Below are 15,993 nucleotides of genomic sequence, written 5' to 3' on the forward strand. Positions count from 1 at the left end.
TGCTTTCTTCTGCTATATAGCCTTTGCACGTGGTGATCCCTTTACCTGAGCTATCCTTTCTTCCTGTTTTTACCTAGTCATTGCCTATCCTTTTCTCCTTTCAGAGATCACCTCAACTATCACTTCTCAGAGAAGACCTCCCTTACCTCCTTGGCTTTTTCAGATCCTCCTATCTGTTTTTCTCCCATTTGTACTCACTTGGCCTAGTGAATTCTGTATTTGCTTGTGAGGTTATCTAATTATTTGCAATTTCCTCTATTAGACTAGAAGCTCCAGCAAGGGCAGAGAAAAATATTTGTCTTCTGGATCACTGTTTCATCTTCAATGCCTGAACAGTGACTTGCGTTTAATAAAATGTGTGCAATGAATGAATAACAAATTAATGAATGTGGATACAATTATATTTTACTTTTTTAACCTGGGGCACATTCATTAAATGGTTCCTATGTTCTATCTATCTATCTATCTATCTATCTATCTATCATCTATCTATCTATCTATCTACCTATCTGTCATCATCATCATCATCATCATCATCTATGTATTTTTTTTTAACAAATCTTTAGAAAAAGGCCCTTGGACTTCAGGAGTTTGTCTTAAATGAAATTTAAAACATAAAGCTACATATTAAGTAGGAAGTACATCTACCTTTAAATACTGAGTTGACTATGAAAAGTGTATTATTTGATTCAGTATAGCAGAGGAACATGTCTCACAGAGCAGTAAAGAAATTCTCTGATTCTGGCTGCATTGACAGGTTTATTTCTTTTGACCTAGATAACCAGAGTGGATGGGAATTGAACATTTGCCAATTAGTGACTTAAATCACTTGTGAAAATGGCTGTAAAAATCAACTCTAGCTGACATAGCTGAATTTTTAGATGCCATGTAAACATAAGTGGTGTTTTCTTATTCTGTGGTGGTGTCTAAGTAATTGTGGTCAAGCCTTCAGATCATTTAAGACCTCCCCCATAGAGTTCTTCTTCAAAGACTGGGTCTAGTTACCTAAGCTATTCTTAAATTATCTCCAGGTTTCCAATTCCACTCCTCATCAGTCTTTTGATCCAGTGTGCAATTACTGGCATTGAAAATGGTGGAATTGTAAAGGAAACAAGTCTCCTCCAAAAGTCAAGAAGATTGAGTTTCACACTCACATTGGAGTGATTTTAATGTTTTGGTTCCTAATAATTCTTTGGCATAACATCTCAGATGCTACTGGCACCCCCAAGATGACTCAGAGTTGGAGACTCACAGTGTCTTTCTCTGTGGCCTTGCCTCAGCACTTTAAACCTCAGGACAAAATAGCATGCATGGCCACACCTTCTCTCATATGAGTTTGTGATTCTCTGCCTCTCCATCTTTTTACATGGTGAAAGAGCCTGCCCAGAGAAAACAAGAAGACATAGACTGCCTGCTGAAAGGAAGGGAGTGGTCAGCTGCTTCCTGCTGTATCTTTTTTTTTTTTTTAAAGAACAAGTAAATAAGTTCAAGAGGGACTAGATTGTATCTTTAATACTCAGTTTGTTGACATTTTAATGTGATTAACTGGAATTGAGCCAATCTGGAATGGTTTAAAATGTCAAGAAATGCCTATTTGTGCAATTGGCATTACACAAATGCCTATTTGTGTAAGTATATGCACATACACACATGAATGCATGTTATATAGATTATAAAAGAGGGTGATTAGTCTGTGGACATGCTTGCAAAGAACACAGGTCTGAAGAAAATGGAATTATTGCTCTACTAATCCCTAAGCATTTTTTCTCTTTTTACTATCTCTCTCTTGTATACATGTATAAATATGTGATGATCATGGGGAAAAGTTGTACCAGAAGCCTTGAACAAGAATCTTAATACTATTTTATTAATTTATATATTTTTTTGTTTTCTTAATGTTTATTTTTGAGAGAGAGAGAGAGACAGCACAAGCGGTGGTGGGGGAAGGGCAGAGAGAGAGGGAGACACAAAATCTGAAGCAGGCTCAAGGCTCTGAGCTGTCAGCACAGAGCTCAATGTGGGGCTCAAACTCAGGAAACCATGAACGTGGGATCATGACCTGAGAGGAAGTCACCGCTTAATTGACAGAGCCACCCAGGTGCCCCTAATTTACATTTCTTAAGGAACATTATTAGTGAAGTTTTTCTTTCTCAGTATTTACTTCACATGAGATCCTCAGCATTGCACAGATAGAAAGACAATATGATTTCTTTATATTTGCCAGTTCAACATTTTTTTGAGCACTTTTTTAATTTTAAGCAATTTTTTGTGCTATGTACAAGGTACTATTTGGGATGCTATTAATTATATATTAAATGGAAAAATTATAACTTTAATTAAAAAATACCATTGGCCTTCTTTTCTCTGTATCCCTTATATCCTGACTACTTATGTTCAATACTTGCCAGGCCCTTTATTGAAGAAGAAACTTTGGTTTAATAAAATAATAAAATAAATTAACAACTAACAATTATTTAAGGATTATTATGTTCACTGTACTATATGATTTACATGCATCACTTCATTTAATCCTCACAGGAGTTCTAGGAGATCATAACTATTATTACCCCCACTTTACGAATAAAGCAAAGAGAGTTGAGGTAACTTGCCCAAGGTACATGGCTAGTAAGTGGAAGAGTTGAGTCTGAATAAGCTAATTAAGCACAAAAGGGTATCCATAGAGCTTAGTGATAAGAGCTGACTCCTGCAAGATTGACATGATACATAGGAAAGAAATGACTCCTAGTGCTTATAAGAACAAGATACCAAGCTAGCTGAAGAAGTCACAAATTCATTCTGCTGATTTCAGAAATATTGTTATGTATCTTTTTAAAATCAGCAGAGAGACAAAAGTAAACCGACTAGCCAATAGCAGAAAACAAAAATTCTGGAAAGAGACCCACATAGAGATAAATATTTAGTACTTCACCAAGGTAATACCTCAAGAGGACAAATGATAGATCTTTCAATAAATAGTAGTAACAACAGTGTCTAACATTTGCTATGCTCTGGGCAGTATTTCAAATTTTCCATGTTCTTTAACACGCTTCACAGTTGAAACCACCCTATGAAGTGTAGGTACCATTATTTTCATCTCTATTTTGTAGATGGGATATAGAAAAGAGGGCTGACTTCTGAAGGCCACAAACCCACCAGTCTGGTTTCACAGCCAGCCTTCTTAATCACCACCTGGAACAACTATGTTAGGAATCCTATTTAGCCACTTAGAAAAAAGTAAGGTTATGGCCTGACCTCATATCTCACAACAAAGTAAATTCTAGATGAATTAAAGACTTAAAAGTAAAATATGAAACAATGAATATGCTAGAAGAAAATATAATTAAAAAATTGAAGTAAGTGGGTAAGGAAGGTTATTTCTCAAAAGGACATTTAAGACAGAAATGTTAAAAGAAATACTTTGTAATTTTGATTATGTCAAAATGTAGAACTTCTATATAGAAAAGCAACAAACAACTAAACTCCACCATAAACAAAAAGAAACAGAAAATGACAAATGAAACAAAAATTACAACATATGACAAAGTTTACTATCTTTAATATGTAAAGATGAGCAAAATGAGAAATGAACAGCCAGGATATCAGCAAACAACTAATTAAATGTTAATAGATAAAAAATTAAATATCATTGGATAACTGATATCAGAATAATTCCATCTTTAGTAGTGCTCAAAAAGTTAGATATTTCAACAATGAGATGTTATTTTTGCCTGTTGACTTGGTGAGTGATATTATTGGAAGCTGGCATTGCTGTACTCTGCTGCTGGAAGTATAACTTTTGGGGAAAGCAAGATGTGCAAAAACCCAATTGGTGATTGTTTTTTGACTCAACAATTGAATTTTTAGGAATTTATTATAAGATCATTGTATATACATGTAAGAATTTATATACAATCATGCTAGCTAATGTATTGATTCTAACAGTGAAATGGTACAAACATCTATAAAACCAAAAAGAAAGAATTTGTTAAATAACTGAAGCCAAAAGATATTTCACGTAGAAATCTGTACATCAAAATTGGGGTCATGCTCTATTTATCATTCATAATAATTTATAATATATATCATTTATATTTTAACAATGGAAAGTATGGTTCCATGTTGTGGTTAACACCTATTGTTTGCTGACCAACATCAATTTCTCCTAATTCTTGGTAATGACACCCCACAACTCCTTTGGAAATTACCACTTTGGTTTGACCTTTTCCCACCTCCAGGGATATAAGCAAATAATTATGTGGAATCCTCCTGACCACAGTGATGTTGGAGAGGTGAACACATCATGTAAGCATACATCTAGCAGGGTGTACTTCATGACTTTTGCTGAGCACTGTTGGGACAGACTGACTTCCTTCTTACCTTTTTGCTAATGTAGAAGCAAGCGGCTTCAGGGACTGTTGGCAGCCATCTTTGCATCATAAAGAGGGAAACAAGATGGAGCTAAGGGAGCTAAGAAGTAGAAATGGCAACGGTGAGAAACACCAGGCCCTCTTCACATCCTTGAGCCAACATTATGCATCACCTCACACTCTTCAGGCATGTGAGCCAGTAATTTCTCTTCCCATGCCCACTTTTGAAAAGCTAATTTGTGTAGGGATGTCTGTTTCATGCAGTTAAAAACATCCTAACAGACACACACATCTGTCTCGAACATATAATACTTACATGTTTGGGACACACTGATTGCAGTTCTAAATAGCAAATAGCTGAGGATGAAAATATTCTGATGAGGCAGAGCCTATAGTCAAATATCACAGTCATTGAGATAATTTCTGGACTATAAGAAGCCTGAAATTGGATGCAAATGTTTAAGTTATTATCATAGTTTTATGTTTAATAGTTAATAGTCAAACACTAAAACTTTGTTATACTCTAGGAACATTATAGCAGTTTCTCAGAGATGGCAACTGCTACAAAGTTCTTTCAGCTGCTCTTCTGCACTAACGAGAGGGCCACTTTCAATTGGTACATTTAATAATGTCACCAGCCATTGTGCACAGCAGAATATAATTCAGGGAAAGGTTTCAACGGTGTGTTTTCTAGAAGGACTTTTTATCCAAGATTCATAACTTTAGCAAATCTCAAAAATCCTTGACTGCCTTAAAGGACTAGTAGCTATAGCAATAATTCAATAAACTATTTACAATGATAACTTCTATAAGCTCAAAGACTATAAAGAATTGCCTTCTTAGAGAATTCTTACAAAGTTTATAATTTTAAAGTTGGATTAGTGAAAATAAAGTGTGTCATATGAGCCCATTTTCTCTAACAACTTCTTCTATGATTTATATTCTTATTATGTCTGGAAAAGATGGTCTGTTGGCTTATTATGGATGCATGGTCCATGATTTAGGAACTTCTTCTCACTGTGAAATTTTAAGGTGGCAGAGTTAACATAATAGTTTTTTTTTTTTTTTTAATTTGAATTGTATTTAGTTGACATACTGGTTTCAGGTGTAGAATTTAGTGATTCATCACTTACATACAACATCCGGTGCTCATGACAAGTGCCCTCCTTAATGCCCATCACACATCTAGCCCATCCTCCACCCAATTCCCTTTATCAGTCCTCAGTTTGTTCTCTATAGTTAGAAGAGTCTCTTGTGTTCATCTGTTTTCTTAAACAAGAGTGTGTTTTGTTTCACTCTCATATGAGTGAAATCGTATGGTGTTTGTCTTTCTCTAATTGATTTAATTCTCTTAGCATAATACATTTAGCTCCATCCACTTCTTTGCAAATGGCAAGATTTCATTCTTTTTGATGGTAGAGTAATATTCCAGTGTGTGTGTGTGTGTGTGTGTGTGTGTGTGTGTGTGTGTGTATACTAAATTTTCTTTTTCCATTCATCAGTTGATGGAGATTTGGACCCTCTCCATAGTTTTGCTATTGTTGATAATGCTTCTATAAACATTGGGGTGCATGCACCCCTTTGAATCTGTATTTTTGTATCATTTTGGTAAATACCTAATAGTGCAATTTCTGGCTCATAGGGTAATTCTACTTTTAGGTGGTTTTTTTTTTTTTTAAGGTTTATTTATTTTTGAGAGAGAGAGACAGAGCACAAGCAGGGGAGGGGCAGAGAAGGAGGGAGACACAGAATCTGAAGCAGTTTCCAGGCTCTGAGCTGTCAGCACAGAGACTGATGTGGGGCTCGAATTCATGGACTGCAAGATCATGACCTGAGTCGAAGTTGGACGCTTAACCAACTGAGCCACCCAGGCACCCCTATTTTTAGTTTTTTAAGGAACCCCCATACTGTTCTCCGGAGTGGCTGCACCAGGTTGCATTCCTTACAACAGTGCAGGAGGGTTCCCCATTCTTCATATCTTCGCCAACACCTGTTGTTTCTTGTATTGTTAATTTTAGCCACTCTGACTGGTGTGAGGCAGTATCTCAATGTGGTTTTGATGTGTATTTCCCTGACAATGAGCAGTGTTGAGCATATTTTCATGTGTCTGTTAGTCATCTGGATATCTTCTTTGGAAAATTGTCTATTCATGTCTTCTGCCCATTTCTTCACTGGATTATTTGTTTTTTGGGTGTTGAGTTTGATAAGTTCTTTATAGGTTTTGGATACTAACCCTTTATCAGATATGTCATTTGCAAATACTTCTCCCATTCCATTGGCTGCCTTTTAGTTTTGTTGATTGTTTCCTTCTCTATGCAGAAGCTTTTTATCTTGATGAAGTCCCAATAGTTCATGTTTGCTTTTGTTTCCCTTGCCTTCAGTGATGTGTCTAGTAAGAAGTTGCTGTGGCCAAGATCAAAGAAGTTACTGCCTGTGCTCTCCTCTGGGATTTTTATGGTTTCCTATCTCACAGTTAGAATTTATTTTTATGTATGGTGTAAGAAAGTGGTCCAGTTTCATTCTTCTGCATGTTGCCATCCAGTCCGGTTTTCCCAACACCATTTGTTGGAGAGACTCTTTTCCATTGGATATTCTTTCCTGCTTTGTTTAAAATGAATTGGCCAGTTTTTGGAGAGATCTCAGGAAGATGGCGGCGTAGGAGGACGCTGGGCTCACCGTGCGTCCTGCTGATCACTTAGATTCCACCTACACCTGCCTAAATAACCCAGAAAACCACCAGAGGATTAGCAGAACGGAGTCGCCGGAGCCAAGCGCAGACGAGAGGCCCACGGAAGAGGGTAGGAAGGGCGGCGAGGCGGTGCACGCTCCACGGACTGGCAGGAGGGAGCCGGGGCGGAGGGGCGGCTCGCCGGCCAAGCAGAGCCCCCGAGTCTGGCTTGCAAAAAGCGGAGGGGCCTGACGGACTGTGTTCCGACAGCAAGCGCGACTTAGCGTCTGGGAGGTCATAAGCTAACAGCTCTGCTCAGAAAGCGGGAAGGCTGGAGGACAAAGGGAAGGAGAGCTGCTGAGCCCCCGGACGACAGAGCTCAGTTTGGTGGGGAACAAAGGCGCTCGCCAGCGCCATCTTCCCTGCCCATCCCCCAGCCAAAATCCCAAAGAGAACCAGTTCCTGCCAGGGAACTTGCTGGCTCCGCGCGCAAACACCCAACTCTGCGCTTCTGCGGAGCCAAACCTCCGGCAGCGGATCTGACTCCCTCCTGCTGCCACAGGGCCCCTCCTGAAGTGGATCACCTAAGGAGAAGCAAGCTAAGCCTGCCCCTCCTGCCCCTGTGCACCTTGCCTACCCACCCCAGCTAAGACGCCAGATCCCCAGCATCACAAGCCTGGCAGTGTGCAAGTAGCCCAGTCAGACCACCCCACCCCACAGTGAATCCCGCCCCTAGGAGAGGGGAAGAGAAGGCACGCACCAGTCTGACTGTGGCCCCAGCGGTGGGCTGGGGGCAGACATCAGGTCTGACTGCGGCTCCGCCCACCAACTCCAGTTATACACCACAGCACAGGGGAAGTGCCCTGCAGGTCCTCACCACGCCAGGGACTATCCAAAATGACCAAGCGGAAGAATTCCCCTCAGAAGAATCTCCAGGAAATAACAACAGCTAATGAGCTGATCAAAAAGGATTTAAATAATATAACAGAAAGTGAATTTAGAATAATAGTCATCAAATTAATCGCTGGGCTTGAAAACAGTATAGCTGACAGCAGAGAATCTCTTGCTACAGAGATCAAGGGACTAAGGAACAGTCACGAGGAGCTGAAAAACGCTTTAAACGAAATGCATAACAAAATGGAAACCACCACGGCTCGGATTGAAGAGGCAGAGGAGAGAATAGGTGAACTAGAAGATAAAGTTATGGAAAAAGAGGAAGCTGAGAAAAAGAGGGATAAAAAAATCCAGGAATATGAGGGGAAAATTAGAGAACTAAGTGATACACTAAAAAGAAATAATATACGCATCATTGGTATCCCAGAGGAGGAAGAGAGAGGGAAAGGTGCTGAAGGGGTACTTGAAGAAATAATAGCTGAGAACTTCCCTGAACTGGGGAAGGAAAAAGGCATTGAAATCCAAGAGGCACAGAGAACTCCCTTCAGACGTAACTTGAATCGATCTTCTGCACGACATATCATAGTGAAACTGGCAAAATACAAGGATAAAGAGAAAATTCTGAAAGCAGCAAGGGGTAAACGTGCCCTCACATATAAAGGGAGACCTATAAGACTCGTGACTGATCTCTCTTTTGAAACTTGGCAGGCCAGAAAGAATTGGCACGAGATTTTCAGTGTGCTAGACAGAAAAAATATGCAGCCGAGAATCCTTTATCCAGCAAGTCTGTCATTTAGAATAGAAGGAGAGATAAAGGTCTTCCCAAACAAACAAAAACTGAAGGAATTTGTCACCACTAAACCAGCCCTCCAAGAGATCCTAAGGGGGACCCTGTGAGACAAAGTACCAGAGACATCACTACAAGCATAAAACATACAGACATCACAATGACTCTAAACCCATATCTTTCTATAATAACACTGAATGTAAATGGATTAAATGCGCCAACCAAAAGACATAGGGTATCAGAATGGATAAAAAAACAAGACCCATCTATTTGCTGTCTACAAGAGACTCATTTTAGACCTGAGGACACCTTTAGATTGAGAGTGAGGGGATGGAGAACTATTTATCATGCTACTGGAAGCCAAAAGAAAGCTGGAGTAGCCATCCTTATATCAGACAAACTAGACTTTAAATTAAAGGCTGTAACAAGAGATGAAGAAGGACATTATATAATAGTGACAGGGTCTATCCATCAGGAAGAGCTAACAATTATAAATGTCTATGCGCCGAATACCGGAGCGCCCAAATATATAAAACAATTACTCATAAACACAAGCAACCTTATTGATAAGAATGTGGTAATTGCAGGGGACTTTAACACCCCACTTACAGAAATGGATAGATCAACTAGACACACGGTCAATAAAGAAACAAGGGCCCTGAATGAGACATTGGATCAGATGGACTTGACAGATATATTTAGAACTCTGCATCCCAAAGCAAGAGAATATACTTTCTTCTCGAGTGCACATGGAACATTCTCCAAGATAGATCATATACTGGGTCACAAAACAGCCCTTCATAAGTTTACAAGAATTGAAATCATACCATGCATACTTTCAGACCACAATGCTATGAAGCTTGAAATCAACCACAGAAAAAAGTCTGGAAAACCTCCAAAAGCGTGGAGGTTAAAGAACACCCTACTAACGAATGAGTGGGTCAACCAGGCAATTAGAGAAGAAATTAAAAAATATATGGAAACAAACGAAAATGAAAATACAACAATCCAAACGCTTTGGGACGCAGCGAAGGCAGTCCTGAGAGGAAAATACATTGCAATCCAGGCCTATCTCAAGAAACAAGAAAAATCCCAAATACAAAATCTAACAGCACACCTAAAGGAAATAGAAGCAGAACAGCAAAGGCAGCCTAAACCCAGCAGAAGAAGAGAAATAATAAAGATCAGAGCAGAAATAAACAATATAGGATCTAAAAAAACTGTAGAGCAGATCAACGAAACCAAGAGTTGGTTTTTTGAAAAAATAAACAAAATTGACAAACCTCTAGCCAGGCTTCTCAAAAAGAAAAGGGAGATGACCCAAATAGATAAAATCATGAATGAAAATGGAATTATTACAACCAATCCCTCAGAGATACAAACAATTATCAGGGAATACTATGAAAAATTATATGCCAACAAATTGGACAACCTGGAAGAAATGGACAAATTCCTGAACACCCACACTCTTCCAAAACTCAATCAGGAGGAAATAGAAAGCTTGAACAGACCCATAACCAGCGAAGAAATTGAATCGGTTATCAAAAATCTCCCAACAAATAAGAGTCCAGGACCAGATGGCTTCCCAGGAGAGTTCTACCAGACGTTTAAAGCAGAGATAATACCTATCCTTCTCAAGCTATTCCAAGAAATAGAAAGGGAAGGAAAACTTCCAGACTCATTCTATGAAGCCAGTATTACTTTGATTCCTAAACCAGACAGAGACCCAGTAAAAAAAGAGAACTACAGGCCAATATCCCTGATGAATATGGATGCAAAAATTCTCAATAAGATACTAGCAAATCGAATTCAACGGCATATAAAAAGAATTATTCACCATGATCAAGTGGGATTCATTCCTGGGATGCAGGGCTGGTTCAACATTCGCAAATCAATCAACGTGATACATCACATTAACAAAAAAAAAGAGAAGAACCATATGATCCTGTCAATCGATGCAGAAAAGGCCTTTGACAAAATCCAGCACCCTTTCTTAATAAAAACTCTTGAGAAAGTCGGGATAGAAGGAACATACTTAAAGATCATAAAAGCCATTTATGAAAAGCCCACAGCTAACATCATCCTCAACGGGGAAAAACTGAGAGCTTTTTCCCTGAGATCAGGAACACGACAGGGATGCCCACTGTCACCGCTGTTGTTTAACATAGTGCTGGAAGTTCTAGCATCAGCAATCAGACAACAAAAGGAAATCAAAGGCGTCAAAATTGGCAAAGATGAAGTCAAGCTTTCGCTCTTTGCAGATGACATGATATTATACATGGAAAATCCGATAGACTCCACCAAAAGTCTGCTAGAACTGATACATGAATTCAGCAAAGTTGCAGGATACAAAATCAATGTACAGAAATCAGTCGCATTCTTATACACTAACAATGAAGCAACAGAAAGACAAGTAAAGAAACTGATCCCATTCACAATTGCACCAAGAAGCATAAAATACCTAGGAATAAATCTAACCAAAGATGTAAAGGATCTGTATGCTGAAAACTATAGAAAGCTTATGAAGGTAATTGAAGAAGATTTAAAGAAATGGAAAGACATTCCCTGCTCATGGATTGGAAGAATAAATATTATCAAAATGTCAATACTACCCAAAGCTATCTACACATTCAATGCAATCCCAATCAAAATTGCACCAGCATTCTTCTCGAAACTAGAACAAGCAATCCTAAAATTCATATGGAACCACAAAAGGCCCCGAATAGCCAAAGTAATTTTGAAGAAGAAGACCAAAGCAGGAGGCATCACAATCCCAGACTTTAGCCTCTACTACAAAGCTGTCATCATCAAGACAGCATGGTATTGGCACAAAAACAGACACATAGACCAATGGAATAGAATAGAAACCCCAGAACTAGACCCACAAACGTATGGCCAACTCATCTTTGACAAAGCAGGAAAGAACATCCAATGGAAAAAAGACAGTCTCTTTAACAAATGGTGCTGGGAGAACTGGACAGCAACATGCAGAAGGTTGAAACTAGACCACTTTCTCACACCATTCACAAAAATAAACTCAAAATGGATCAAGGACCTGAATGTGAGACAGGAAACCATCAAAACCTTAGAGGAGAAAGCAGGAAAAGACCTCTCTGACCTCAGCCGTAGCAATGTCTTACTCGACACATCCCCAAAGGCAAGGGAATTAAAAGCAAAAGTGAATTCCTGGGACCTTATGAAGATAAAAAGCTTCTGCACAGCAAAGGAAACAACCAACAAAACTAAAAGGCAACCAACGGAATGGGAAAAGATATTTGCAAATGACATATCGGACAAAGGGCTAGTATCCAAAATCTATAAAGAGCTCACCAAACTCCACACCCGAAAAGCAAATAACCCAGTGAAGAAATGGGCAGAAAACATGAATAGACACTTCTCTAAAGAAGACATCCGGATGGCCAACAGGCACATGAAAAGATGTTCAGCGTCGCTCCTTATCAGGGAAATACAAATCAAAACCACACTCAGGTATCACCTCACGCCAGTCAGAGTGGCCAAAATGAACAAATCAGGAGACAATAGATGCTGGAGAGGATGTGGAGAAACGGGAACCCTCTTGCACTGTTGGTGGGAATGCAAATTGGTGCAGCCGCTCTGGAAAGCAGTGTGGAGGTGCCTCAGAAAATTAAAAATAGACCTACCCTATGACCCAGCAATAGCACTGCTAGGAATTTATCCAAGGGACACAGGAGTACTGATGCATAGGGGCACTTGTACCCCAATGTTCATAGCAGCACTCTCAACAATAGCCAAATTATGGAAAGAGCCTAAATGTCCATCAACTGATGAATGGATAAAGAAATTGTGGTTTATATACACAATGGAGTACTACGTGGCAATGAGAAAAAATGAAATATGGCCTTTTGTAGCAACGTGGATGGAACTGGAGAGTGTGATGCTAAGTGAAATAAGCCATACAGAGAAAGACAGATACCATATGGTTTCACTCTTATGTGGATCCTGAGAAACTTAAGAGAAACCCATGGGGGAGGGGAACAAAAAAAAAAAAAAAAAAAAGAGGTTAGAGTGGGAGAGAGCCAAAGCATAAGAGACTGTTGAGAACTGAGAACAAACTAAGGGTTGATGGGGGGTGGGAGGGAGGAGAGGGTGGGTGATGGGTACCGAGGAGGGCACCTTTTGGGATGAGCACTGGGTGTTGTATGGAAACCAATTTGACAATAAATTTCATATATAAATAAAAAAAAATAAATAAATAAAATAAAATGAATTGGCCAGGGGTGCCTGGGTGGCTCAGTCGGTTAAGCGTCCGACTTCAGCCAGGTCACGATCTCGCGGTCTGTGAGTTCAAGCCCCGCGTCAGGCTCTGGGCTGATGGCTCAGAACCTGGAGCCTGCTTCCGATTCTGTGTCTCCCTCTCTCTCTGCCCCTCCCCCGTTCATGCTCTGTCTCTCTCTGTCTCAAAAATAAATAAACGTTAAAAAAAATTAAAAAAATAAAATAAAATGAATTGGTCATATAATAGTGGGTCCAATTCTGGGTTTTCTATTCTGTTCCATTGATCTGTCTGTTTTTGTGCCAGTATCACACTGTCTTGATGACTACAGCTTTGTAATATAGCTTGAAATCTGGAATCTTTATGCCTCCAGTATTGTTTTTCATTTTCAGGACTGCTTTGGCTATTTGGGGTCTTTTATGGTTCTATACAAATTTTAGAATTGTTTGTTCTAGCTCTGTGAAAAATGCTGGTGGTATTTTGACAGGGATTGCACTAAATGTGTAGATTGCTTTGGGTAGTATAGACATTTTAACAATGTTTGCTCTTCCAATCCATGAGCATGGAATGCTTTTCCATTTCTTTGTGTCCTCTTCATTTTCTTTCATAAGTGTTCTATAGTTTTCAGAGTACAGATCTTTTACCTCTTTCGTTAGGTTTATTCCTAGGTATCTTATTGTTTTTGATGCAATTGTAAATGGGATTCATTCCTTGATTTCTTTTTTCTGCTGCCTTGTTATTGGTATATAGAAACAACAGATTTCTGCATGTTGATTTTATTCCTGTGACTTTGCTGAATTCATGTATTAGTTCTAGCAGTTTTTTTGGTGGAATCTTTCAAGTTTTCTACGTAGAGTATCATGTTGTCTGCAAATAGTGAAAGTTTGACTTCTTTCTTGCCCATTTGGATGCCTTTTATTTCTTTTTGTTGTCTGATTGAGGCTAAGACTTCCAGTACTATGTTAAATAGTAATGATGAGGGGCGCCTGGGTGGCGCAGTCGGTTAAGCGTCCGACTTCAGCCAGGTCACCATCTCGCGGTCCGTGAGTTCGAGCCCCGCGTCGGGCTCTGGGCTGATGGCTCAGAGCCTGGAGCCTGTTTCCGATTCTGTGTCTCCCTCTCTCTCTCTGCCCCTCCCCCGTTCATGCTCTGTCTCTCTCTGTCCCAAAAATAAATAAACGTTGAAAAAAAAAATAAAAAAAAAAAAAAAATAAATAAATAAATAAATAGTAATGATGAGAGTGGACATCCTTTTCTTGTTCCTGACTCTGGGGGAAAGTCTCTCAGTTTTTCCCCATTGAGGATGATACTATCTGTGGGTCTTTTGTATATGACCTTTATGATGTTGAGGTATGTTTCATCTATCCCTGTTTTGTTGAGGGGTTTTTATAAAGAATGGATGCTGTTTTGTCAAATGCTTTTTCTGCATCTATTGACAGGATCATATGGTTCTTTTCCTTTCTTCTATTAATGTGATGTATCACGTTGATTTGTGAATACTGAACCAGCACTGCAGCCCAGGAATAGATACTACTTGATCATGGTGAATAAATCTTTTAATGTACCATTGAATTCAATTTGCTAGTATCTTGTTGAGAGTGTTTGCATCCATGTTCATCAGGGATATTGTCCTATAATTCTCCTTTCTAGTGAGGTCTTTGTCTGGTTTGGGAATCAAGGGAATGCTGGCAATGGACAGATCATCTAAGCAGAAAATCAACAAGGAAGAACAATGCTTTGAATGACATGCTGGACCAGATGGACTTAGCAGATATATTCAGAACATTTCATCCTAACACAGAAGAATGTAAATTCTTTTCAAGTTAACATGGAACACTGTCCAGAATAGACCACATACTGGGTCACAAATCAGCCCTCAACAAGTACAAAAAGATTGAGATCATACCATGCATATTTTCACATCACAATGCTATGAAACTTGAAGTCTACCACAAGAAAAAATTTGGAAAGCCCTCAAATACATGGAGGTTAAAGAACATCCTACTAAAGAATAAATGGCTTAACCAAGAAATTAAAGAGGAAATAAAAAAAATACATGGAAGCAAATGAAAATGAAAACATGACATCTAAATGCTTTGGGATGCAGCAAAGGCCGTCCTAAGAGGGTAGTGTATTGCAATTCAGGCCTATCTCAAGAAGCAAGAAAGTCCAAATACACAACCTAAGCTTATACCTGAAGGAGGTAGAAAAGGAATAGCAAATAAAGCCTAAAGCCAGCAAGAGGGAAATAATAAAGATTAGAGCAGAAATAAAGAATATAGAAACAAACAAACAAACAAAAAACCAGTAGAACAGATCAATGAAACTAAGAGCTGGTTCTTTGAAAGAATTAACAAAATTGATAAACCCCCTAGCCAGACTTACCAAAAAGAAAAGAGAAAGGACCCAGTTAGATAAAATCATGAATTAAAGAGGAGAGATCATAATACAAACAATCATAAGAGAATACTGTGAAAAATTATATGCCAGCAAACTAGGCAATCTGGAAGAAATGGGAAAATTCTTAGAAACTCGCAAACTACCAAAACCGAAACAGGGAGAAAGTAGAATTTGAACAGACCCATAACCAGCAAAGATATTGAATCAATAATCAAAAATTTCCCAACAAACAAGAGTTTAGACAAGATGACTTCCAAGAGGAATTCTACAAGACATTTGAAGAAGAGTTAATACCTATTATTCTCAAACTGTTCCAAAAAATAGAAATGGAAAGAAAACTTCCAAACTCATTCTACATAATAGTTTTAATTTACCTTAAAAAAGATGAAGAATTCCAAAACAGCACTTTTTCTTAAAAAAAAGTGTGTCCAAAAATAAAATTAAATAGCTGACTATTAGTCTGCTTTATATTATTATTTGAATTTTTATAAACATACTTTGGTTCAGAAAGGATATCATGATCTTATTATCATTCATTCTTTATTAATATTTGCATTAGTTCATTTTATATTAATATTATATTAATAGTTTAATATTTATAAACTGTTCCCTTATTTATATA

The sequence above is a fragment of the Puma concolor genome, chromosome A1 (assembly GCF_028749965.1).
Source record: "Puma concolor isolate L17-30 chromosome A1, mPumCon1.1.hap2, whole genome shotgun sequence".
Taxonomy (NCBI): Eukaryota; Metazoa; Chordata; class Mammalia; order Carnivora; family Felidae; genus Puma; species Puma concolor.